This window comes from Patagioenas fasciata, chromosome 3, assembly GCF_037038585.1.
Source record: "Patagioenas fasciata isolate bPatFas1 chromosome 3, bPatFas1.hap1, whole genome shotgun sequence".
Taxonomy (NCBI): domain Eukaryota; kingdom Metazoa; phylum Chordata; class Aves; order Columbiformes; family Columbidae; genus Patagioenas; species Patagioenas fasciata.
Window position 1 is genome coordinate 20,670,379 of NC_092522.1, and position 26,807 is coordinate 20,697,185.

At 38.1% G+C, this 26,807-nt stretch overlaps 1 pseudogene; it reads right to left on the minus strand.

Annotated features, from left to right (window-relative positions):
* Positions 1 to 2,467: 2,467 nt before the first annotated feature.
* Positions 2,468 to 26,807, minus strand: part of LOC136099419 (CAP-Gly domain-containing linker protein 4-like) — a 32,572-nt pseudogene continuing 8,232 nt past the window's right edge.

The following is a 26,807-nucleotide window of genomic DNA, read 5'->3' on the forward strand; positions in this document are numbered from 1 at the left end:
TGTGTAATGATTGGGTCAACGTCACATCATTTTTGTAATAACCAAGGGATGGCTCTGGAGATCAGTTTTCACTTGGTAAAGCTACAGAAGGACAGAGAAAGGAGTTGTGGTGTTAAACTGAGAGTCACCTTCCTGGTTGGCAGCAGCAAGTTTGACTTGTTTGCATTGCAAATGTCGCATCTCCCAGTTTCTTCCAGAGAAAGGTGCCAAATCACCAAGGTTGGCCTTTACCTGTAGGAGACTGGCCAGTATAAAGAGAACAAAGTATATGGTTGAAGAGAGAATCTAGGTGTTTGCATTCTTTAACACTTATATCCCAAGACAGCATTTTTCTTTGAGTCTGTATGTGGACTTTGAGTAGGTCTAATTACAAGCTGCATTTTAATACAGTGGAGTGTCCTACAGTCCTGTGACAAACATGGGAAGAGGTTGCTCCTGCCCTGAAATGTTCTTTTCCCCTCTCTGTACCACTCCCGTGCTGCAGGTAGCTGCTTTCTCAAGAAATGCTCCTTAAAATGAGGACTGACTTACCTATAAACCGTATTCTCTTGCACTGGCTTGGCCATATGCTCATTCTCCTGCAAGACTGATCTGTGGTTTAGTTAACAAGACTCTTTCCTGAGCAAGTATCTGGCAGGCACTCCTCCTCTTCCTCCGTTTCCCCCCTTCCCTGAGAAGGGAGCTCTCCTTTGCCCTCCCAGGAGCACCTCCAGTCCCTGGGCCCCCACCACATCCTGGTTCAGATCTGGCACTGGCTGGAAACCTGTGCTCTGATGTACCTTTTTTTTCCAGAGTTTTCTGTCTGCAGCAAGGCAGGAGAAAGGATGCAGGTGGGTGCTCTGCTGGGTGGCTTTCATGGACATGGTTTCAGTTTCCACCTGGTGTTGGACAAGGCTTCTGCAAAACTAGAACTCTAAAAGCTGTGACTTAAATACTGGACTTGCCTCCTCTGCAACACTCACAGGTAACAAAGCTAACTTCTCAGAGAAATTAGGTAATGTTTTGAAAATCTGCAGAGCCAATTTTGGATCCTTGTGCCTCAGATCTTCCTAGATAGCAGCACTTCAAAACACAGGCTTCCTGCCCAGAAAACCATTACTGTCAACATCTGGAAAACTATCCCTGAATCCAACAGGATTGAACTCTAGAAATGAGTTCTCCATCCCAGGACACTTCAAGAAAGTGATTGTCCTATTGTCACACCTGTGACCTTTCCAGCCAGTGTCCAACAAATTTTGAAAGATGTCATTGCTGAGAGCACTGAGGAAGTACCTTTTCTGAAACTGGACCCCAGAAATGTGCTGTGGCACAAGGACAAGCCTCGAAGTCTGCACAGGCAGCACAGAATTGCTGGAGACCATCTCTTTATTTATTTATAAAACAGATAATATCTATTTATATGGCTTAAGGCGACTTTGAGGATCATTTGTCTTCTTTTCTAACCAGTCCTGGGCTGTGATTGCACAGACCTCAGGACAGCACCTAATTTCAAACTTCACTGCCAGTTATTTTCAGAATCTTGTTTTATGACACAAAGTGTCCTTCTGCAAGAACTGGAGAAAAGGATTATGGCAACTTACCTTGGATTTAAGGAAGCACAAATCCCTTCACATCACCAACTTGAAGACAGCCATCAGTAATCCCTTCTGGAACGGAGGGCATGATTTATTTCTGTTTCAGGCCACATAAATTTACAGAGCTTCTTGCTTTGGTACAGAAGATTCTCAGCTCTGTACTGATAACAGTCCTGACTTGCTCCTGTAACCTACAGTGCTAACCTACAGGCAGAGCTTTCAGGAGAAGGGTGCAGCAAGCTGAAGCTGAAGGGAGAGCACGCTGCCCCAGAACTCAGGTGGCACCTGTGCCCTCTTGGCTGCCCCTCAGACAGGACTGAATGAAGTCCTGCAGGCTTTGCTACCCGGGCCCCAGAGACTCCCACTTCCAGCTGACCTGGGTACAGCTACAGACCTGCAGAAGGTGCAGCCTGACACCCTTGGAGGAAAAAAGAGTTACCAGTGAATCAGAGCGCTCTTGGATATAACTTATTTCCATGTGGTTCTTCCTCTGTGCAAGATACACAACATAGAAATGGTGTGACTACAACCAACTGCCTGAGCTTGCTGCCTAACCCTCACGTGCCTTCTGTGGAACTCCCACCGCCCGTCAGGAAAAGCAGGTACAGCCATTCCATCGTGTCAGGCAGGAAAAACAGCAGCTCTGATAACAGGTGTTTCATCACAGAAACTGAACTGCCCACCCGGGAGCATGGTGCCGGGACAAACCAGCAAAACATGCACAAATGCTTTGTTTGACAGCTGGCGGTTTGGTACCAAACAGCAAGAAGATATAAAAACTACTGGTTTATATACCACAGTTGTTGTTCCACCCTTTATCTCATTTGCCTAATTTGTACCTAAGAACAGAAGTGAGAGGATGTACATCCTGTAACAACCTAATGGAAATTATTTTTGCCAAACTATTCACCAGGGTTTTATTTTACTAACACCAGCAAGAAACAGATATTGGACAAAGTTCAGTAGATGACTGAACATCTACAGCTTCAAATACAAAGCACTGATTTTTTTTTTTACATTCAAAATTTACAGCTTTTTTTATTCAGTTAAAAATTCACATAAGTTAGAATACAATACGCATTATTTTAAATACAGCTCAGGAAAAATAGCTACAGCACTATTTAAAAGAAGGTAACAGCAGCAGAATATTGTCTAAAAATAGGTTATTATGATGTAATTTAAAGTGTCACTTCTTCAAGTAGGTAAGAGTGAGCAGATCATTTAAGAATAAAATTACTGTTCTGGAACACTAAACCATCCTGATAATGTTTACATATGCTGAGCAATTAAAATACAATATATGTTTAAAACCTGGACAAAATGTTAGCAGTTTTAAAAAGCTGATATGCAAATAATGTCACATCAAGGTGCGTTAACAATGCTGTACCTAAAACCATCTTTAATTTCTCATAAGACTCTTAAAATAAATTTAGACTGCAAACTGTTCCAAAGGAAACAAAAAAGAAATGTATTGCAAACAAATCAAATCATGGTAATAGCTTACTTGAAAACCCTGCATATAATCCATACCACTGGCAGGAATTACCATGCTGTATTTATACAGTCTTAATATTAATGATGAGGCTATTATGTATAGTTCCACTCTGGGTTTATTTGCATTTAAAAACTGTGATACTCATAGCCTGCAGCACACCAAACAAAAAGTCTTTAAAAATGAGGGAAAGCTCTCCAGGAGAGCACAAAGTGCATTATTTTAAAGAGTGCTTCTTATATGTAGCTCTTTCTACAAATGCATCCAGCAAAAAGTGCTTTTTACTATAAAGACTGACATGCAGCATTATTTGTGCTTTTTTAAGGGCTTTGTATTTAATTGCTGCTGTACACTAGGATAGCCACAAATACTTCTATTTATCAGCCCTTTTGTGTTCCGGAGAGGAGAACAGGAGGGGCGAGAAGAGGAGGGATCTGAATGATAACATGTAAAAATACTTCACAACTGCTTGAAAAAATTGATCTTTTCTTTTTTGCTTTCTTATTGCTAGCAGCTGACATTGGAACTGACAAAGTGCCTGGTGACCACACTAATGTCACTCATTAACCGCCTCCTCTGTCAAAAGCGGGCAATGTGCAAAGCAGTATCAGTTCGTTACTACACGGAGAAAAATACCACATGAATCACAAAGCAGCTTCAGAGAATGTTGGTGATACTCACATTCTCTAACTGGAACATTATTCGAATAATTCAGCATCTCAATCCCAAGATGCTTTTGCAATAATCTTCCCAGTCAGAAGCTGAAGAGTGGTTTTACTTCTTAATGCGACTGAACTTTGTCTCTATATATATATTTTTATTTATGTTAAAATTTATCTTAGATATACTTATATAGAATTAATAATTTAAAAATAAGTTTGCATTCTAGATGGGGTCTTCTGTGCTTTAAATACTTATTTCCTATTGTATGAGGACATTTTGGCTCAGCAAATATCATCTACAAGTTTTGCCCCATTAATCCCACGATACGTTACTCGGCTGGGTCGAACCAAGACCCCATGGTTCAGCTTACAGGTGAAATAGCGCTTGTCCCCCACAGAACCGTCATTCTTTCCCTTGGCACTTCTGAGTTCGAGCCCCAGCCATATCCCTGGTGCAAAGTCTGTAGGACCAATGTACCTGATTGTCCCCATTTCGTTGGAGCTGGTCAGAAGAACCTGAGAGCCTTCGTGCAGCTTCACCGGTCCCTCCATGGTAGCTGTAGTGGTGTTACTCCAGCTGCGCCGCAACACGGAGCTCTTAGATCTAGTTAGGAAAAAAAAGGAGGAGAAGAAAAAAAAACAAAAAAGATATTTCTTTCTATAAAGTATCCAGGCAAATCTATAATTTTGTGAAGTGCAAGGGCAAAAAAACTCAAATTCCATTCTAAAATAATTGGTTTGATCTCATGTTACTAGCAAAACATGTAATAACATCGCCAGGCTAGAGCACACAGCAGTCTGAAATGCTTGGAAAATCAATGTCCTCTCACCTGCTGCCAGGCTGTACAGTATTTACTGCAGGTGATAGTATTGGTAAATTCAGCAGTACAAAACATTGTATTTGGGGCTTCAAAGAGTTTAGCCAAAACTACTTTTAGTGTGCAAGGATCAGTCACAATCACCAGGACAAAGTGGAGGCCTTTACAAAGAGCTCCTGAACTTCACCCAGCTGTGTGAGAACACAAGAATTTGGAGCATATGCAGTGAACTGGAAAACAGTTTCAATGCCAACCTGAATCCAAGGACTGTACTCCTGGACACCCACAGAAACAGAGTCTACTACTGGTCCATTTTGGAAGAAAAAAAAAAAGGAACATGTAAAGATCTAAATATTATACACAAAGGTTTTATTTTGAAGAAGACACGGTAAAGCTAACAGCCAGCTCACCCAAACATTTTTAATTCAAAACACTCACCTAACAAAGGAGTTTCTTCTGTTTATCTCCTTTTGTGAAGACGCAGAAGTGGTGCTTAGACTGCGTCTAAAACCTAAGTGGAAAGGTTAAAAAGCAGTGTAGTACATTTTTATAATATCTTTATGAACTCATATTCTTTGTGGGTTTTTTTATATTCCTTCTTCTACATTTGATACACATTCTCTCCTCCAATTTGGAACTTAAGTGATGAAACTTCTCATGAAATTAAGTGCCCGTTACATTTTCAAATGTTCAGAGAGCACAGAAATGAAATTAAACAAATGGGACAAGGGTAATTTGCAGCAGTCTTTTCACAAAAAGCTGAGGTAAGGAAAAATAAAAATACTTCAAGTTTCTCACAGGAGTTTCAGTAACTGCATATAGATCCCTCCCCACACTTCATCAATCTCAGTTTAGATTAAGGAGAGCTTCAATTTATGGTTAACTCTGATTAGAATGCAATATGGTGATAAGGGAAGAGTGGCAACAGTCTTAACTCTGACAATTATTTCTGCCAGTTCAGGGTTAATAACAAGGGCAGTACTCCACAGTTCCTTTCACTGGCTACATTCTTAGGAAGGGAGCAGCCAGACTATTGGCTGGCATTTGAGTTCCTTGAAAACCCGTTGTGCTTTTGGAGAAGGGGGCTTTGTGCTGTGGGTTCTGGTTGTAGGACGGTCACCTGCCCAACCCAAGTCACTGCATCTTACGCTCCTACCTGGAAAAGTGTGATTTAGTTTACTCGATGAGGTCTCTGTGAGTGAATCCAAAGAACCTGTTAGTCTGAAAAGCAAGAACATAATGAAGAATTCATTGCAACTCAACTCTGAACTGCTGGAGTCCTTTTTGTCAAAGTTCTCATTCCTTCTCTTCTCCATCCAACTCCAGGAGACACTAAACTTTCAGCTGTAATCAGGCTGCTATGTAAGAGGTGCCTGAAGCAAACTCATTTATTCGAGTTACTTGCCTTTTATTCAGCAAGAAAGCATGTATAATTTTGAGGTAAGGTCTTTAAGTTTGGTGGAGGATATTCAGGGATAGAAAAGCAAGAACATGTCTGGCAGAATGATGAGATACAAATGCAGGAGGAAAAAGCATGGTATTCCTCAAATGTTCTTCCTGAAACCTCACAAAGAGACTATGAAGTGGTGGATGCTCAGTGCAGTTATCTGGAATGAGAACAGCATTTCCATTCATGTCCAAGGCAACCTCCTTTTATAACCAAATTCAGCTTAATGCATCAGGATTGGGTTATGGAACTAAGATTTAATGAACACAGAATGTATCAGAAATGGAGGCCCTGGATTGAAAATACCTGAACAGGTTGCAAGAGAAATAGGGAGCTGCATTTCTAATCTGCTTTAAAAAAGCTGATCTAAAACCTACTAGTTTTTTAATGGATGCTATAAACTTTCATCAACAGAAGAAAACATTTGTTTCTTCCATTTCTGCTACAAAATGTTTCTCACTGGAAACGTATTAAGAAAGCGTTTGGCGACACAAACATTACAACAGCGTCAGTGCTTACCTCTGCACACGAGATGGTGGTGCAAATATACCATATCTGGGAAGACAACTGAAGTACTGAACGCCTCCAACAGAACCATCGTTCTTCCCGTGAGGCTTGTCCAACTCAATTCCGCACCAGAATCCTACATTTCAAAACAGTAAAACCACAGTATTTTGAACAAAACACCACGGGCTTTTCTTCATCTAGATAGTTCGTGCTGTTGGCATTTATCCACATCAAGGAAAATGGTTTCTAGTTAGAAATTAAGAGTTGTAATATATATATTTTTTATTATTATCATCCATGTAACTATGCAAAAACGCATATCATAACCTAAAGAGAATTATCTCCGCGTTTTTGTTTGCTTTCAAGAAAATTATCGACATTTGATTTAATGCAGAAAAGGTAAACCCCTTGATATACGTACTAAAGGCAAACAGAATGTTGCTGAATGTAACAGTGGCCATTTGACAAAAAAGGAGACGAGAACAAAGAGCAGCAGTGGTTCAGGTTTTCCTCTCCAATCCTCTGACCACACCGTTTATGCCTCATCTGAGATCATCAACAGTAAAATTAAAGTTTTGATATTAATTCGTTCCTTCTCTCCATCTAGCAAGTTTTAATTAACACAAATTGCAAGGCTGGTTGTATGATTTTGGGAGAAGGGTGTAAGAACCAGACCTGGCCAGCAATTCATCTCGTACAGAACACTGAGCAGGCATCAAGATGGTAATAAGCTTGATCATTCATAACCTGTGATAAATGTGAGCTAATTATGTAAAGGTGCTAAATTTCATACTCCATTAGCAGTCCTTATGCTATCCATCCCCAAAAGACTCAAAATTTAATTCAAGTCACTTGGTACTAAGGCACTGGATAAAATGGTAATTGTAATTAGCAGCCCAAGAAACTCAGGGCTGACAGCTTATCAATTAGAAGGGCTCAGAATGTCAGGTGTTGTTCCCTTCCTGTTTCCCAAATGAAATAAAGACCTGCATTGCAGTAAAAAGAAATTAAATTTAGGTAACTTCCAGAGCTTTGATCCACATTAAAATTGAAATACTTAAAAATGCATCTGTTACATTTGCTATAAATTTCTGGTTTTGCAAATGGTGAAGACTTGTGATCTTTCCATCCTCACTTCTTACAATACCATGTTTTTCTAGGAAAAAAAAAAAAAATAATTTCTTAACTTGGAGGGAGAGGGAGGAGACTCACATTGTCCAACAGCTTTCTGATTTTACGCTTATTACAGTAAATTTGGAAAAGCAATCCTTTTCTCATTGTTTACTTTTTAAGTAACAACACGAAGGTAAGAATGATCACATGGAAGTGTAGAATCAGTTAACTGCAATATCTTAAGCAAAGACTTGCCTACAATGAAATTGGGGAAAGGGGCAAGAATGAAAAAAGTATGTAGTTTGTACCACAATCTCACATTCTGTCATTCTAACTTTTTCTTCTTTTGTTTTAAATATTGATGCCACAAAGTGTCAAGACAGAGTATTGCCGCTCACGTATCAATCAAATGACCCTCATTTAAACTAGGCACTTACACCAATACCAACTGGTTTTGCATTACTCTTGCAAGATTTTAGATAAGGACTTAAAGAACATGGACTTCAGTTGCAAAAATTAGTATTCATAAATCAGTTTCCATAATTCAGAACAACGCAATTCCATTTGAAAACACCTGCTTTCACTGCAATGTGGTTTTTAGCAAGGGTAAGGGAGGGAGGAGCTGAAAGGGAGAAGGATGAGAGAATGGCATTTTGGGGCTTTTTGAGATGCTCGTAACTGCTCATCTGTCTGACCTAAACACTTCTTAGTTAAGATTTAAACGTTCACAATTACCCTCTTAAAGATGCTAAAATGATAAGGATGAGACATGTATAAGACATGGTAAGAGCACCAGTATTGCAAGAGAGAAGCTGTCTCAAAAAGACTTACTACAATAAGTACGGAGTAAAGGCATGTGTTTTCAATAAACTATATACCACTTCGGAGACTAAACTGAGGATTTTCAGAAAGCTTTGTAACAATACCTACAATTTCAACATCAAAATATTTCTCCTGATTAAGCTGAGTTAGTGGACAAGTAAAAAGTCATATTTAAAACCATTATTTTTCCTGGCAGTTACATTAAGTTTAAAAAAAAAAAAAAATCAATTAAATTTAGGAAAGAGGAAGGAAGAACTTTGAAACAAACCAGTAAATTTAGATATTTGTTTTGGAGGGAGTGAGGAAAAAGATGGAGTTCTCTTAATGTTCATGTGCTCACATATCGGTTATTCCATATTGATTCTACAACATACGCGAAGACTATTGCAAATACCTGGTGCAAATTTTGTCATCCCACAAAATCTAACAGTGCCTGTTCTCTGTCCAACCACCAGCACTCTGTCTCCAACCTGAATTTCTCCTTCATCAAAACGATTTTTTCTTGTAGCAAGAGAACTATACAACCCTGTTCAACAGAAGAACAAGATCTGCGATTAGTGACATTATATCTTTAAAATTCTAAAAATACTTAAATAGTGAGCCAAAGGATTAGTAAACAGTATCTATCTTTAATGTAGTGTACCTTTAACCCATGGCAACATACTGCAAATTTTGCTTAGACAAGGAATTGCTTTGCTTCCTCATGAACTGTGGACTACAGCCTTTTCTCTGCAGTTGAAAGGCACAGTGACCAGCTATAAAAACATTTTTTCCTCTTGAATGTGTGCTAAAACCTTTTTTTGAGTTGCTCAACTCAAGTTTATGGTTAAACTACCTCCCAGGTGTCTTTCCTGAACTATCTCAGATTCTGAAACAGCAGAAGTAGTTCTACATAAGTATTCACTACAGCAGTAAACTCCCACCTGTCAAAATACACCTCAGTAAAACAGACCATACCAGCACTAATTTTAGATGAGGCAGAAGAGACTCTAGTCACTGCTTTTTTATTGCTGCTAGTTGCATTTCGCTTCTTGGAGTAATTCTGTTTGCCTTCCAAGGAGGTAGTAGAAGAGGAAGAGCTGCTGTACCCAGGAAAACCTAAAAGACAGAAGCGGAAATAGTCCTTCAGAGATCATTTTTGGAAAAGGACAGATGAAGCAGAAGGGAAAGCTTCTGTATGAAGGAGGTTATCTGTTCTCTGTGGTGGGCAGAATACAGACTAAAGAGCCAAAACTAGAAGTTGTTAAGCAGCACTTACACAAACACCTGTCAGGAATGAGACAGGTGCACCTGACCCAGCCTCAGGAATACGGTGATAGCTGAGTGCTGGAAGAGGTCTCCAAAAGCCCATTCTTTTTCACTCTGCAAAAGTTCTAAATAGTCCCAAGCAAATTTATTAAAATATGGGAGCCTTACTAATAAGAGATCACACCACCACACTTTCAGCATCCAGCCTATTAAAGATTTGATGAGAAGTAGAAGGAAGGTGATATTATGTGAGTGAATTATTGTCTGGATTAAAGCCTACTATATTCCATTACATACTGTATTAATATTAAAAACTGTACTCTAAAGTAAGAATGGGAAATAAATCACTTTTATCTGCATTTGCAAACCCTGATGTCTAAACTGTCTGATAAGATTTATGTTCAGCTTTCCTCCTTCCTTTTCAAGGCTCTCCCCAGTTCCTCCCTTTCCTACCCTCAGGAAGGCATGCCTAGCCCTCAGTTTCTCAATGTGAAAAATTAAGATAGTATTGGATAAAAGTTACTCCTGGGGAGATCTTGATGGGACACGAGAGGGAAATTTTTCACTATGAGAACAATCAGCCTTTGCAATAATTTCCCCAGGCAAGCAGTGGATTCCCCAACACCAGACACTTCTAAGTTGCCGCTGGACAGGGTGCTGAGCCATCTTTTCTAGACAGTATTTTTGCCAAGAAAGCTGGGACCAGATGACCCTTGTGGTCCCTTCCAACCTGGTAGTCTATGATTCTATGGCTTATAGAGGTTTCCAGCATTCTGAGAGGCTTAATACTTTAGGTTTCACAAAGCAAAAGAGTTAACATGTTCAATTTTTTAATCCTTCAGTTTGGCAAAACAGTAAAGAACTGCAGAACAGTAAATTCAGTGGGTCAAAGCAAAAGCTTAGGTACTTGGAGATATCAATCTAAAGACTGAGATATTGGCTGCAGCTGTCCTACAATGAAGAAAATGCAAATTACTAAATGATTGGTGACTAAACAGGCAACCTTCAAGTCAAAGGTATTATATAAATATACACCTGCGTTTGTGAACACATACTGCAAGTCCATATTTAAAAGTCAGTCCAGTAATGGATTCACTGGAGGTCAGACCATCACCAAGCACTTTTACATGAGTGTAACAAAAGCTGCTGAAACTAAACCAGCCATTGAGATGCTTCATTTTGTAGGAAATCATGGGGCAGGAGAAGGAAGAACAAAAGGGACTTCAGCAGGTCTTACAATCTACTTCTCTTCATCAGGCAAAACACCTGTTTGTTAGCTCACTCCTGAGAAGCGAGTGTTTGACCTGTTCTTAAAAATCTCCCATCAGGGCGATCTCAGGACCTGTCAGCAATATATTTCACCACATCATTATCTACACTGTTCAAGGGATTTTTTTCCCCCCTAATATAAAGGCCTAAATTACCACAGTTTTAGCTCAAGATTTCTTACTCTTGTTACACATGTTGTTAATCACACAATCACAATTCCAACAGTCTCTACTCCTAAGTCATGTTTTATATCTCCAGTTACTGTGGTGGCTTCTCTGAATTCTCTCCAGATGACTCACATCTTTTTGAAATGTGGTATTTAAAGCTAGATCTGTGTCCTAGCTGAGGCCTTACCTGTGCCAAGTGAAGCATCCAGGTCACTTTGCATTACCTCATGGCTGACAGCCCATCGCAGTGTGCTTCCCCTTTTGCAACGGGACAGCATAGATGACTCTCGTTTACCCTGTAATCCTCAGTATCTCCAGGTCCTTTTATGCAGAATTATTACTGGGCATATCATTTCCAGGGTGTATTTATAGAGTTGACTGTTTCAGCCTTGCTCCAGAACTTTGTAGTTGGCCTTACTCCTCTCCATCTTTTTCCCTCCCCACCATCCCCCCAAGAGTTTTTCCAATTTGTCAAGGGTTTCTGGGGAGTTTGTTTAAAAACAAACAAACAAACACCACACAACAGAGTCAGCACAAACTCCAGGAAAACCCCAAGCTGAACTACTTTCTAAGTTGGATTTTTCTAAAGGTTCTGCACCTGCTTTATAGCAGTATCAGCTAAACCACTAAATCACAAAATGAGGCTTCACATCACTTACAGCCTGTGAAGCCTTTGGAGTCCTATTAATTGCAGATATCACATATCCATCAAACACAGACACTATCCTGCCAATTATTTTCATCGCATGACCAGAACCTGAAGACCAAGCCATTAAGTGCCCTCCATGAACAAAATGTTGGAAACCTCTGTCTACACAAGTTTTCTAGCTCACCTCTGAAAAAGTACCTGATTGGACAGTACTTAAATACCTTACACTGGCCTCTTGCCCAAGTCTCTTCCTTACAACTGCTCACTGAGAGAGGATATAAAAAGATGCTTTTCTTCAAAGAAGGTATACTGAAATTCACACTTCAAGTTATTCAAAGAAATATTGCTTTTACCAACATTCATAGTATGATTCTAAAGAGAAAACCTCAAAGGAAACCGGATTGTTACAATTCGTTAAAGACAGCCCTGAAAGCGACGTCCCTTTATGTTTTCATTTGGCAAACAACATACTGATGCAATAGAAGTCACTATCCCATTCTGAAACTAGATAATTGCAGAGGATGATTTGTATGTAAAAGGAACTTTTGAAAATGCTAGAGTTTCATTTTTCATATTTGAAGTTCGTTATTATGAGGCTTCCATGATACAATGCCAAGACTGTTAAGTACTGTTAGATGACAACACTTTATAATACAAGTGTGAACATACAGATACAGGAGAGAAAAAAAATTCCAACAGAAGATGTGCACGACTCTTCATTAAAATCTAGGCAGTAACGACACAGGGCAAAAGGTCTCCTCCCCTCAGAAACCCTAGAAGGTAACTCTGCAGATCCTCTGGAAAATCATTCACTACGAGACACCTTTCAGCTCTAAGGGCTTGTCAACATTCTTGGCCACACATATGGATCAAAGCTGTTATCAAACCAACACAGAACGCCAGCCAAACACCCACACAAATTACTCTTGCTCCTGGGAAAATAAATGTGTACAGCGTGCTTGGGACTTGAATACAGACAGGCAGGGAAACTCTTTCCTATAGATAAAGGACTTTTTCAGAGGTATGGCAGTAATAATACTTCCTCTGGTCTACTCAAAATTTTTCTCAAGATGTTAAAAAAGTTTTAAAAATTTCATTACCGTCTTTTGCAGGTACAGCTTTGCCCCTTTTAGGAGTCATAAAGTTGGTTTCAGAAGCACTGTCTTTTTTTGGCATATTTAATCCTATAAAAAATAATATATACAATTAAATATATACATCCTAACAATGAAAAATAATTTTACAGGTAAGTCATACACAACAAACATTTGACAGATCTGCAGATGAGCGGATGCATGGATAAAACAGACAGAACCGTACAATTTCTTAGACTCTTGATAAATGGGTAAGACAAGACTGCAAAATTGTTCTGATGGATAAGCACAAATGTTTAAACCCCTTAACACATTAAACCAGTGCAAACTATCTTGACCAACAATAAACAAATTATCTGAAAATTATTAATGTTTATATTGAAGGAGCTTTACTTAAATTTTTGAAACATTTATATTTATTATATATGCAACATACACTTTCATAGTACTTAAGGTATACTATTCACTAGGATTAATTTCGCAATTTCTGCAATAAAGATTATGCATAAAAGTTTAGAGATCAAATCTTCAGGCTGTCTACAAATACTGAAGTATGGCAATAGCATCTCTTAGAGCAGAAATGTTGTGATATGCATGTGAACTAGTATTGCCACAAAGTTATAATTTGTGAACAGTCATTTTGCATTTCTGACAGTTTCCTACCCTAACTCAATGAAGAACAAGCTTATCTATGATGAATCCTCTCCCATCATGAAAGAAAAATCGTATCTTTTTTATGTAACTATTTCTCTCAGCTTAATTCAGCTACAGGGAGTGAAGTAGTTCACAAATCTATTATATTTTCAAAAATTGTATAGTTTAGCCATTAAGGCATCAGAGCTAAAAACTAGTGTTTGTGACAGATAACATATTTCTCAATTTGATCACAATAATCCTTTTTCTAAAAACATGAAAAAGACCTATTATCATCAATTTGATGGATTGTTCAAATCCAGTAGAAACAAATCGAATTTGAAAATCATATACAGTATTATATTTTACTTTGTAGATATGATTATAAGCTGAAAAAAGCATATTATTTTTTCTTGGATCATTGCAAACCAGTGTATCGCAGGGATGAAGTTTAAGAGAAATAAATGTAATATGGAGATGGATGTAAACGCTGCAAAACAAAGTTCTGCCTCTGCAGCCTTATCCTCCCACTCCAGCCTGTGGATCAGCCAGGCACATTAAATGCTAATGGAAATTTCAACACAAGAACATCTTATAAACGGCAGCTTCCAGATGACTGTTAGTGGGTGTAACTCTGCTGGGCAGATGATGCATAACTCACTGATTTTTTACCTAAAGCAAGCATCAAATGTTTAAAATTTACAAAGACACAAACGCACCTTTGTGACAGAAACTGCCCGGAACACGCTGTCTGTGACAAAGGAAACAGTGCTGCTTTCCATTTTAGATTAGTGAGTTACAATCAGTTCACAATAAACTGAATCAACCATTGAAAAATACTAAATAGAAAAGTCAGCTCAGATCCGCTCCTCATTTTTCTGAGAAGCTTTTTATGCAGGATATCCATTTATAAATAGCTTAAATCTTGTGCTAAATGTAAATACACATAATTAGGGCTTGCTTCCCCCTCAATCTATGTAGGGAAGAGTTACACAAGTCATCCAAAATGCTGCCAAAACCCGTCTTTTCTACCAGCCTGGCACATTCTCTCTGTGCCCTGCATATCACTGGTAAAGAGCAGAGTGTTTTAGGGTGCTTGAGTAAATTCCATGAGAATGTGTGCATATCTTCCATCCCTTAGCATGTCACCTAAACAGGGTTTGGAAGGGAAAAGAAATGCTAATGTAATATGCTTAATGGCATCATCATGTAACCAGCCAGACATGGGGCCAGGCTATGCATGGTGGGCACTGTACAGAGCAGGAAAGAGCCTGAACTCCAAACACCTGGGAACCTAAACAGGTGAGAAAAGATGCAGCATTCTTCCTTCACAAGAAGAGAATTCAGAAGGATTGAATAATTTGAATTAACTACTAAAAGACTAAACCAGAGACTGAGCCTAGAACTCCAATGAGTAGACCAAAGCCTTATTACAAGGACATCTTTCTCTTCTAATTCCCCTCTGGTCTTACTCAGATAAATTAATTAGCAGATAAAATGCAATCCGTTAAATAGTTCCCTGACCATTTTGCCAGAAAATAAACTACATTTCTTCAATTTCTATACATAAAATTGTCATAGATTAGTTTCTAGATTTTCACTGATTTCAGTGAGAAGTTTCAAATGACCCAGGATGATCTTAATAAATGAAATCACATTAAGTTTAGACATTTAACTAATATCACAGTCAATCAAAAATTAACTTTAAAGGCTTGAGAATAAACGTTGAACTTTTTTTTAACAGACTATAAAGTCTAGTCTATAAAGACTAGAACTTCTTATAGTACATCAGACCACTATAATCACTAAGCGACTACACACCATCTCCTTCCAGTGCCGGTTTAAAGGCTAGTGAATGAGAACACATAGCTAATGAATATCAACTTCTCATCCCAAGTGATGAACTAAAAACAAACAAGTATTTTAATATCAAAATTTATAAGATTGGTGGTAATTCTTGAACATTAGTATCCTTCTATCCTGTCTCAACACACAAGTAAATACCCACCAGAGTTCACTTTGGAAGTTATGTGCGTCACGTCTATTTTCTTGGATTTGACCAAAGGTGAAGACCGCGTGGAAGAACTTCGTAAAGAGCTTTTTTTGCGATCGGAAGCTTTGCTTATTTTAGAAAGAGGTGCAAAGATACCTGGAGAGAAAATCGGATGTGCCAAAAAAAAAATCAGGAGTAAAAATAATGTAACAAAACTTTCCAGCTACTATCTCTTACACCATTAAGTTTGGGTTTTGTTCAGCTTGTTATGCTGCTGAAGCACTTGCAGGGTAGGAAGAACTACCTCAAAGGAACAGTGAAACCAAGAGACTTATCAAGAAACTTGAACAGAGTAATTCAGGAAGGCAGTAAAACTATCGATTAGAATCTCCTTTTTGTCCTAATAGTAACATTCAGTCTCCACTGTTACAAAATGCAAGACTTTGTATATCTGTGAAATACCAATTGAAATACCTCAAACTGGAAGTTAGAAAACAGCTACAAGTGTGAGCCTCTTAAATTAAAAGGAAGACAAAACAGGTAAAGAAACATGGGCCATTACTGTTACAACACAAACAAATAGCGTCAACAATACAGATGGGAAAACAAGAAAGACTATTACCTTACACTTTCAAAGAAGTAACAGGAAATTTTGACTAGTTGGTTGTTTGAGTCGTTTTGCAAATAGTTGCAGCTAAAAAACTACACGCAGCTAAAAGAATCAATAAAACAAACAAAGCAAGCACTACAAAGAAGAAAAGAAACACAATCCATTATCTGTATTTATTCTCTCATATCTTCCAATACTTTTTTTAAATTCAGGTTTCAAAATAATTTAAAGAAAAATATTGAAGGTCATACCGCATTTCGGTGCACACTTGAAGTATTGGACTTTTCCAACGCTTCCATTGTTCTTTCCTTCTGGTTCATCCAGCTCCACGCCAGCCCACTGGCCACTGGCAAATTCTGTTGTGCCACAAAATCTTAATGTACCAACCTAAAGCAAAAGCATCAACATAGAATGACTTTGCTAAAAACTTATTGTCCACGAGGACATAGTCTAGACTACAAAGAAGAAAGCAAGTCACCACCAAGCTTTCAACCAGAACAGAGAAACGCAAACATAACAATCTCCCTTGATTATTGACATTCCTATCTTTGGATGCCAGCCACTGCATGTTCCAAAACGCATTAGTTTTTCTGCATATATTTTTGTATCAAACAAATGCAGAGGTTATTGACAGATCTCATAACAGGCAACAATGAGACACCACTACTGTACAATACAGCTCCAAGTCAGTAAGATACAGCAGTATATGTCTAACTAGAAGTTTTACTTCCAGTGCCTTCCACGACAATAGTTCCAGAATCACAACTGGGTGTCTTGCTGAACTGGACATTCCATGGAAATACTAGATTAAAAACTCCATAAATATATATTTGTGTGTATAAATATAAACACATATGTATTCTTATATATATTGCAAAGGTTAAAGGGTAAACTTCAGAGCATACTTAATTTTTTTCTTTGGAAAACATTCAAAAATCTTTTATTCCATCTGTATGATGGAAAAAAATTTAAAAAGGCAGGAAATGTTCTAACATTTTTTGCTGTTGCAATATATACTATATAGACTCTGAACAGATAAGTATATCAAGAATATCAAGACAGACCAGTCCTGCCAGTGGGCCTCAGTCTCCACAAATATGCATTATAAGCTCACACACTTCATCCAAACGGAGGAGGAATAACTAACAGAGGTGCATTTAGCACAGATTTAAATTCATTTTTATATTTGATTTTTAAATTAGTTTTAGTAATAAAAACCTTTGATCTTTCAGTTGCTCAGTTTTCATTTACCTCATGTGACCTTAATACTATTAGTTCACTTTTACCATGACTGCACTGTCCAATCCACCCTCAGATATTACAAAGACAGAAACCCTTTATTTTCTTTACTACAAAAACTTCCAGTTACTCTTTCTTAATGTTCTGTAAAGAAATAAAAACGTGATCCGGACCCTATTCTTCTTTTACTCTGAAGGTCTCTTTTAAACTTGATTGTTATAGGCAAGTACATCACACTAATCTAGACCTAGATGTTTTCAGGCCCAAGTACAAGCACAGATCAAATTCAGCCAGAGGAAGCCTGGCCAAGCGGCCCAACAGATTCCTCTACTCTCCAGGCACCAGCCAAAGGGCACGTACTGGGCAGAGGAACAAGAGCAGCAGGCATCTGAAACAGGAGATGGAGTTGGCAAAGCTGACGCTCCAATTTTGCACAAGCCCTAGGACTTGTGCAAGCAAGGAGCAAAGGATATCTCGCACAGGAGAAACGGGCCAGGAACAGGAGGAAGTTTTCTCCCAGCTGTTAGTTTCCCTGCACTTGCATTTTCATTGAATGTCGGTTTGATAAGATATAATCTAGCAACAGCAGGAGCCTGTGAAGCTGAAGGGACCTCAAATCACATACACAAACACGTGCTTACACAGCTTCCTACCCTGTAAGACAACTAGAATGACAGGCACAGTAGGAATCGAGAGAGGAATCCATTTTCCCTCTGGCATCTGCTGTGCATGGCTTTCAAGCTTCATTACAGCTGATACGTTAGGAGACTGCAGAAGCAGGAATGAGCACAGGAATCCGTAAATATTGCTCGTAAAAATACTGCCATCCCAGCGCCCTCATCCCCGCTCCTGTATTCCGGAAATGAGAACTGATCCAAGAGGACATCAAGAATCGGGCACCATTTTCATCATCCTGTTCACACTTTTGCTCTACCCTGCATTTGTGAGTATAAAAGGGGAGGGGAAGACAGGGCTGAGATCCACATATTCATTTGGACAAATGGAGAAAGGGAGTGGGAAACAATGTGGGAGTAATGCAGAACCACTCCTCACATACAAAGACAGGAAGAGAGGAAAGCAGAGGTGGAAAAGGAAGACCAAAAAGCACAATCATAGTTTTGGTTCCCTTAAAAAAACTGGAAAGCCCTGCTGGCCTTTGCCAACAGAAAAACAGCCTCCAACAACTTCTTAAAACCACTGTAATAGTATATTCAATTAAAAAAAAAAAAAAAAAGTAACAACCAACCAAACCCAGGAAGCTTTATCTATACACAGTAAGCACATTACAGTACAAACAGTACCATGGGCTTTACTTGGAGAAAAAAAATACAGAAGAGGACTAATTTCTTCCCTTTTGTGCTATAAAGCCTCCATTAACTCGCAATTACATTATCTCCTCTTGCTTTCAGTGTGCAATGACTTTCTGTAAAAGAAACTTCCATGAACTTCTACTGCCTTTAAAGAATAAGCGCCTTCCTGTATGTACTTCAGTTAGAATGCATTCTGCATAGTTACTGATTCCTTTACTTTTCCTTACCCAGTTTCAAGAACACACCAAATGACAATACAGAACGGAAGCTGCTTCGTGCTCTCGGTGTGGTTCACTGTAGAACACTTCAGTTGTGACAATTACAAATCTGAAGTTAGACTAGAAAACTTATTAAAGCTACTCAAACAAATTTTGCTCACAAATGCCTTCTGTATTTACCAGAAAAATATTTGAAATCTTCAAAAGAGTTCTGGCATTCCTAATTCATTTCAGAGCCCTTGCCATCAGAACAAATAAAAGGTGTGACTACTAACTGCAATATCAATGTTACATTTTGCAAATACATTTTTTAAAATGTGTCTAGCAAAGTAGCTTCTTAAAAGCTATTCACATTGGAGCTGTACCAGAATTAGCTACATTCTTACACTCGCACAGAATCACGTATTATAACAACGCTGTTGGCACAGCATTGCTTCAAAGATTTTAGCTGCATTGCACCAGTGAAATTGGGTTACTACAGCAGAAGCAGAATCAAAGTTTTCTTTTACTGCCTTCTGGAAACTATCAGGGGTAATTCACAAATGCATACTCAGGACTGAAAGCTGGGTAACTCACAAAGTCATCTGTAAATTTTACCATCATTTTGATGTGACACCAAAAATGTTAATAAAATCTGAGCCACATTGATGTACTACAGAAGACTGTTAAAAAAATGTTTACAGATACAAAATGCAGTCTGTGCCCTTCAAAACGGCTTTTCATAGTAGTGACTGTAACAAATAACTGTTCAGCTTATTACTATCTGTAACTAGATCCTTACTGCCATACAGAGTTCATACCTTCCATAAAGTATTTTACACCCTCAAATTTGAGGTATGTCTCCAAAGGGGTAAATAAATTGACTGTCTAGAAATCGTGAAGGTAGTATCAGGCTGGTTATCATACCTTCTGTCCTGCAATAACAACACGATCTCCCAGTTTCAGGCCAAGTGATAAAAGCATGGCCTTGCCAGTGACGTGATCGTAGTTTGGAATCATGGCTTTTGAAATGTCACGAGAGAGGCACTGCATCCAGCAATATCTGCTTGATTTCTTTTGCGCTGGCTGCTGCATCTGCCATTTCCAGGGGCATATCCACTGGATCAGGCACCACATCCGCTGGAATCTGCCCTTTGTCATTCTGTAGAAACATAACATAGCATAGGACTTTGTTTTGTGACAAGATAGACCTGGTTAGCAAAACTATAGTAGCTTATGAAGTTCATTAGATATTTGATAATATAAACAGTTATAAAAGCATCCACATTTTCACAGAAGGATACCAAAACAGCCTTAGATATACAAACTAGCATTTACAGTGACTTATTTTCAAAAGTGCTAAGTTACCGAAATTTTACTTTAAAGAACATTATTGCTACTCAGAACACATGAAAAGCACACCTGTATGTATACATGTAACTTAACATAGATTTAGAAAAGTAAACAAGAATTCTAGTCTGTAATACCAATACTGTAATGCCAATACTTCCCAAAGAATTTAGTTTTACTCAGTGTATAGCTTATTCCTTGATGAGGCTTATTCCAAGTGTAAGAATTTAATTAATACATATTGCATGCACAGACTATACAAAGTTGATATCTCATATAAATACTTGAATAAAGCTGTTCAGATTTAGACATAGACTATTGTGTCAGAGATGAATGAAGGAGAGAGTCCTTTGCAAACACTTCCCATTCCCAGCAGGCAGTGACTGTGACTCCCCTGTGTCCCAGGTGAGACTGGCCCTTGGCCAGAGCTGCTGGAGTACCAGCTCACCTGGAGACAACTCGAACTCCAGGCCACAGCCAGACTGCAAGTGCAGTGTTGGGCTGCCAGGCTGCTATGATGGCAAGTTCTGCCCGCAATCTCTTCAGCGAAGGCATTAGTAACAGATCTTCACCTATCTGCCAATTTTCACAGTCTGTGGAAACATAATTATCTTGGTCTTCCAAATTTGTCTCAGCTGAGCCCCTGGATTCAGAAATTACCAGAAACCCAATGAGGGAATGACATAGAGTAAGACTCTGTTTGCTTTGCTCCCTTAAAAAACAGACTGAAAGCTCAACCTTCCCTGAGCCCCTATAAATCTCCCTGTCTCATCCTTAGAAAACTATCATCCTTACTCAGCATTTACACTGCTGTCCTCATATGAGCAAGCTCTACACACTGTCTCTGGTCAGAGCTTTATCATGGGATTGAAGAATCAAATACCTATCATTTTCTAAAAATCTACAGTCATTCCATAAGTAAAAGTTCAGCCCCATTCAAGTCACAGTACCTTAAAACCACGATATAGCCAGGTTAAGGTTGAGCTGGCAGCTTGTTTTGAGTTTTTAGTCATCACATGAGCGATTGTTTCAGTCACACCAGTCCTACAAATCTTTGTGTTACCACAGGGCACGGGACCGAGCACAGGCAAGGCAGCAAAAGTGGGCACCATGGCACCAGACTGGTTTTCTCAAGGGCAGCTTCACCAGCTCAGGCTTGTGCAACTACAAACCAGCACTCCCTGGGACAACAGCCTTTCAAACATACAGCTGCCATGGAATTTGAAACATGTACATGCACTCAATAGTAACGAAACAAAGGAGAAAAACAGCATTTTTAAATTATCTAGATTGAATTATCATGAAGAACTACTGTATGAACAATGATGTTCCAGAAGATTTCATACCATCAGTGATACATAAAATAATGGCTTTTGAGTAGCTTTAAAACAACCATGATTTCTCATTTAAAAAAAAAAAAAGAAGAAAACGGAGAACTGAAATAATGCCTATGCTAAAAAAAAACAAAACACCAAAAAACAACAACAACAAAAACCCACAACACTAAAAGCCAAGATTTGTGGCTACACACACAGCAGCATTTTATACTATGACTCACGCCAATTATTTGGTTAGTAAGTGAAGCAGTTAATGTTTCTTCATTACCAGTTACTTATGCTAAGACTAAGTCCACTGCTAAGCGATACACTGCGTTTCTGGAAGTCACAGAGTGCACTGCTGTATTTCTGAAAGATCCACCACTGCTGTGACAACCGTTGCAAGACACAAAGGAGTATTAACAAATGAAAGTCCAAGCAACAAACAGAAGAACACCTTGACAGCTATTTGAACTACTGAACTAGACCATGACACAAAGCCAAACTTCAACACAAGAGTATGAGAAAGCATACGAAATCCTCCACTATGAGTTACAAATAATTTTTCTGAGGCACTATCACTCCATGTAACATACTTTCAGCTAACCAAAACCCCACACGGACTGTTCAGTCTATCCACTTATTCACTTTTTGGTGAATCTACAGCCTAACTCCTTACCCTAAAGGCAGGATTTGCTCCATGTTCCAGCAAGCACTTGACAGCTCCTGTACACAGGTTAAATGCAGCAATATGCAAAGCTGTTCCAAAATCAAAATCACTACAGGTGGCATCCACATCTGCAATTAAACATCACATGTGAGGTATGTAAGTGTTATGTGAACATTTCACTCTACAGATTGTTTGAGAGGACATTAATTTATTACAGTTTATGCTAACATGTATACAGATACCATTAGTTATGTACCAAATGCATATAGGAAGTGATTCTACATAGAATATCAACTTTAACTGCATCTGTTTATTCACACCATGAATCAATCTGGAAGATGAGCATTTCCTTTCATTCATTTTATAATACTGATGACTTAACTGCAAAAATGTTGCTATCAAGATACCCAATCTACTGTGCCAACATTAACAAGTTAGTAAATTTAGGTTTGCATGTAAATTAGTGTTTCAGAAAATATTTCTATTTTATTGTTTCTAGGTATCAAATTTTAAAATGAGAGGCATCTTCAACCAGTTGTTTTCCTTTGTGAGCAGGTAGTGGGGCAAGCAAAAGCTTACTACACCTCTGCTTTACATTGATTTAGTTACTAATGGCCAAGAACAAAGTAAGAGCTAGCAATTTTTATAATTCGTTTTCAAAGAATTGCATTCTGAAAGGTCTTGCACTGATAGTTTGGAAAATAGAGCACTGTATTTGTCTAGAAGATATTTAGCATACTACTTATTTCCATCAATTGTTTCCAATGTATCTTTCAATCTGCTATGAAGTTATTACTGTTCTATAAGATTGAAGTTTTAATGCCTATTTAGTCTTTGGCTCCTCTCCTAAACTATGCAAGAGATGCCAATTTGAGTCAATTATGTATATGACCATTTATTAAAAATGCCAACTGATTTAATACACAACCCAAAAGCCAACAAGTATTAGACATAATGTTCCAATTTGAAATACTGGTGAGGAACATAAAACTTTCTACCTCAGGGTTGTACAGTCTCCTGGTATTTTCCAGTTACAGTCTCCATCACAAATAGCACTAGCCTTTCTCACAGTGTGACAAAGTATATCCCAACTGTATCAACATCCTTATATAGCTATACTAAATTAATATTTTGAGGGCAAATAAAGCATCAACATATATAGAAGACAGATAATTACATCTGTGTATATATATGTCAACCTTATATACTAGAAAAGATTGATTCTGAATTTTATAACGATCAAAGGTAAATTTTTAACAGTTTTACAGTTGCACCAGTATGAACACAAACTTAGCTATTTTAAATTTAATTGGCACATGCACAAAAAAGACTGCATTGACATCACAGCTACGTATGCAAATGTACCTTTTACAGATCAAATGTCAAATAACTATTGCCAGTTTAAAACTCAGTAGAAGCTGTGCAGTTGTAAACAACCACTGGAAACTTCCATGTTTGATAAGGCTATCAAAGCATTTTCTGCACACATAGGAGGAACCAGTTTGCAGAGATGCTGATCAGTAACATCAGCTGAGTCAGCAACAGCTGTACATACTCCTATTTTTAAAAGTAACTGATATATAGGTTTATGGGTTTGTTTTTTTCAAATTAGACTACTATGACTTCCTCAGACTTGCAAGCTTCACACTTGGAGTTTGTAAACCCTGTTTTCTTACACCTTTGTTCTATGTCTAAGTTGGCATAGTCCATGTGACAAAAAGAAACACATATATATCAAATGTTATCCAGTAACTATGCCCAAACTATCTATGGAATATTAATATGCAGCAATAGTCTGTCATTAGCAACCCATGCAGGTTACAGTCACTCCATAATGGTACCACACAACATTTCTAATTCTTAAGCTTTTAACAATTTTTCTATTTAAAACCTTTAAAAATCTAAGATCAAATTAGCTCTCTATTCTAACCATCGAGGAGTAAATCTGTATAAAGAATTTAACTGCAGAATGTCATAAAGGACATAGTTTAGCGGTAAATGAAAAGGAAACATCTGTGGTACCAGCTGTTTCACAATGGGTGCCTCAGAGTCAGTACAGCACTGTCTTGAGGAGCTATTTATACATCAACCATTTTTTCTCCAGTTCAGCATGAATCCACCCAAGGCACTTTTGCCTTCTCTGTACATGCTCCCTTCTCTGAAAACTGCCTGATGTAGCATGGAGCTAAGATTATTCTTTCTGTTAATTCAGACCATCCATTGTTTCCATGTCACAGCTAGGGCAAATCATTTGATGCATTTTCTGAGACTTAAAATAAAAAAAAAAAAAAAAATCATCTGCTGATCCAAGAGTTACCAACAAGCAAAGCATTTAACCAGAGTAGTTTCCTTGGAAATCTGAGCAAATCCTCATCCCTTCTGTAGGCACTGCACAGGAGACGAGAACACCAAACGCAAGTGAGGACTGAAAGAAGAATTAATCTGCTGATGCAAATTATGGAGACCAGACTATTGAAATGTGATGTTGCTTCGTCTTTTGTTACCAACCTGCACATTACCTCCTAAGCACATCACACCAATAACAGCTCTGTTTAACAATTATTTCCATGATGACTCGCAACACGGTAAGCAACCCTTGTGTACTCCAAAAACCTACCACCTTTTCAGAATTTTGAGACAGTCTTTAGCTTCAACTAGTAAAAAAGGGAATTAATCATTTTGCAAAATAGCACAATCAGAAGGATATTCATTGGAACAAAGAAACATTTGTACAATTTTAGTATTAAAATTGCTTACTGGTTTTGATATTTGACAAAAGTAGGAACTAATGGTTCTGGTTCAGAACCATTTCTGTATTTCCATTTGCATTAGTGTAAATAGGACTCCAATTACCAATCCTTTATATTATCATCCTAAAAGTTACCATTTATTTATGCCAAACACTAAAGTCAAACTGTTTCTTACACATGACCTTCTAGATAGCCAAGATGTGGGAAAAATGAGCATGTCAAAGTTGCTTCGGTCACTAGTTTGCCACGTATCATTGCCAAATTCCCACTTCTCCTTTACCCTTCTCCCAGCATTTCAAACATACTCCTCAATGTTTAAGGCATCTTAAAAACCCTAAGAATTCACCAGAATACTTACATCATCGTTTTTCTGCATACATTCTTGTAGTCCTCAACAGCTTAGAATTAACCTGTTTGCTTTCCATTCTATTAGATATTTCTCTATCATCTTTTACAAAGCTCAAGTTTATCAACTTCAAAAAACAGCAATGGAATCAGTGCATTAAACCACAACAAAAAATAATGGTAGGAGAAAATGAACCAATGAAGCTGACTAAAAGAACAAGAAATATTTATATAATATAATGGGTAAACAAACCCCACTCTTAAAGACCACTATCCACCAGCTTAGGCTCAACACAGTAACAAAATACAGACAACTACCTGAAAGAAAAAGGAACAATGCCTACCTTTTGGCTTTGCATTTTTCAAAATAACTCTAATAAGTTCTGGAACATCAAAGTAGGCAGCATAATGCAAGGCATTCATATTTGTCCAGCGGCTGCGTAAACTGCTATCAGCACCCAAATCAATAAGCTGCGTCGCAAATTTTACAGCGGTTTCAACATCACCTACAAAGCAAATTTCATAAAATGTGCATCAGGGATTTATTTAAATGGCATCAAAAATATGCACATGCTTACGTGTAACCATAATGTACATTAAACCCCTAAGGCTCATAGCAGAACACTTACTAGTAGATGTCTTTCTTCTTAAGATTAGGACATAGGAAAGCTTTGCCTTTTATCATGAAGGGCTGAAATGTCTACTATAGTATATAGCAACACTACCTGTTTATCTCTAACGTAAATAACATGTCACCCATCAAAAACAGGGATTTTAGTATCTGATAGAAGAAAAAAAAATTACACTTCACAATACTGAAGTTTATGTTAACAGACCTGCTGCCCCCAGAAAAGCAAACCTCTGTCAGACCTCACTCAGAAACTTAGTTCAAATTCAGAGAACTGGGTTTCGGTCAACAAAAGAGTAGCACAACATAGAAAAGCTAATCGATGTGTTCAAACAGAATTAAATACACTCTTATTCCAGTACTTACGATCATAATAATGCAAATGAAGTTTATTGTTTTCTTCTGACATGATCAGGGTGAAACAAAAAAAAAAAAAGGAAAGCCAGTCACCTAAATGTTCTGGTTTCACTGACGTAAGAAAACTGTCGATAGCTTAGTTCACAGTTTGCACCTCAGTCTGAAGCAGCCTTTGCTGCATTAAATATATGTTTCTGTTGATAACATTGTTTGCAATACCTATACCACTAACTCAACTTACTCCCAACTGCCACAGCCATAACCACACCACAGTTCTGTATCTTCCTTTCTGATGGCCACTAGAAGGGATAAAACCAATCACTAAAAAAAAATCTACTGCAAGGAAAAATTCAGTAATAGTTGATGGGATTAGCCTTTGTCAGGGTTTTTACATATATAATGATGTTTCTTTACTCACCAATACCATGAGCCCCTGATTTGCAAGTGTAATGCAAAAGAGTCATGTCGGTCAGTCCATCTCTGTCATTCACATTGCAACCCCTTTTAATGATCTGAGAAACAAGTGGAAAACAAACACATTTTAGCT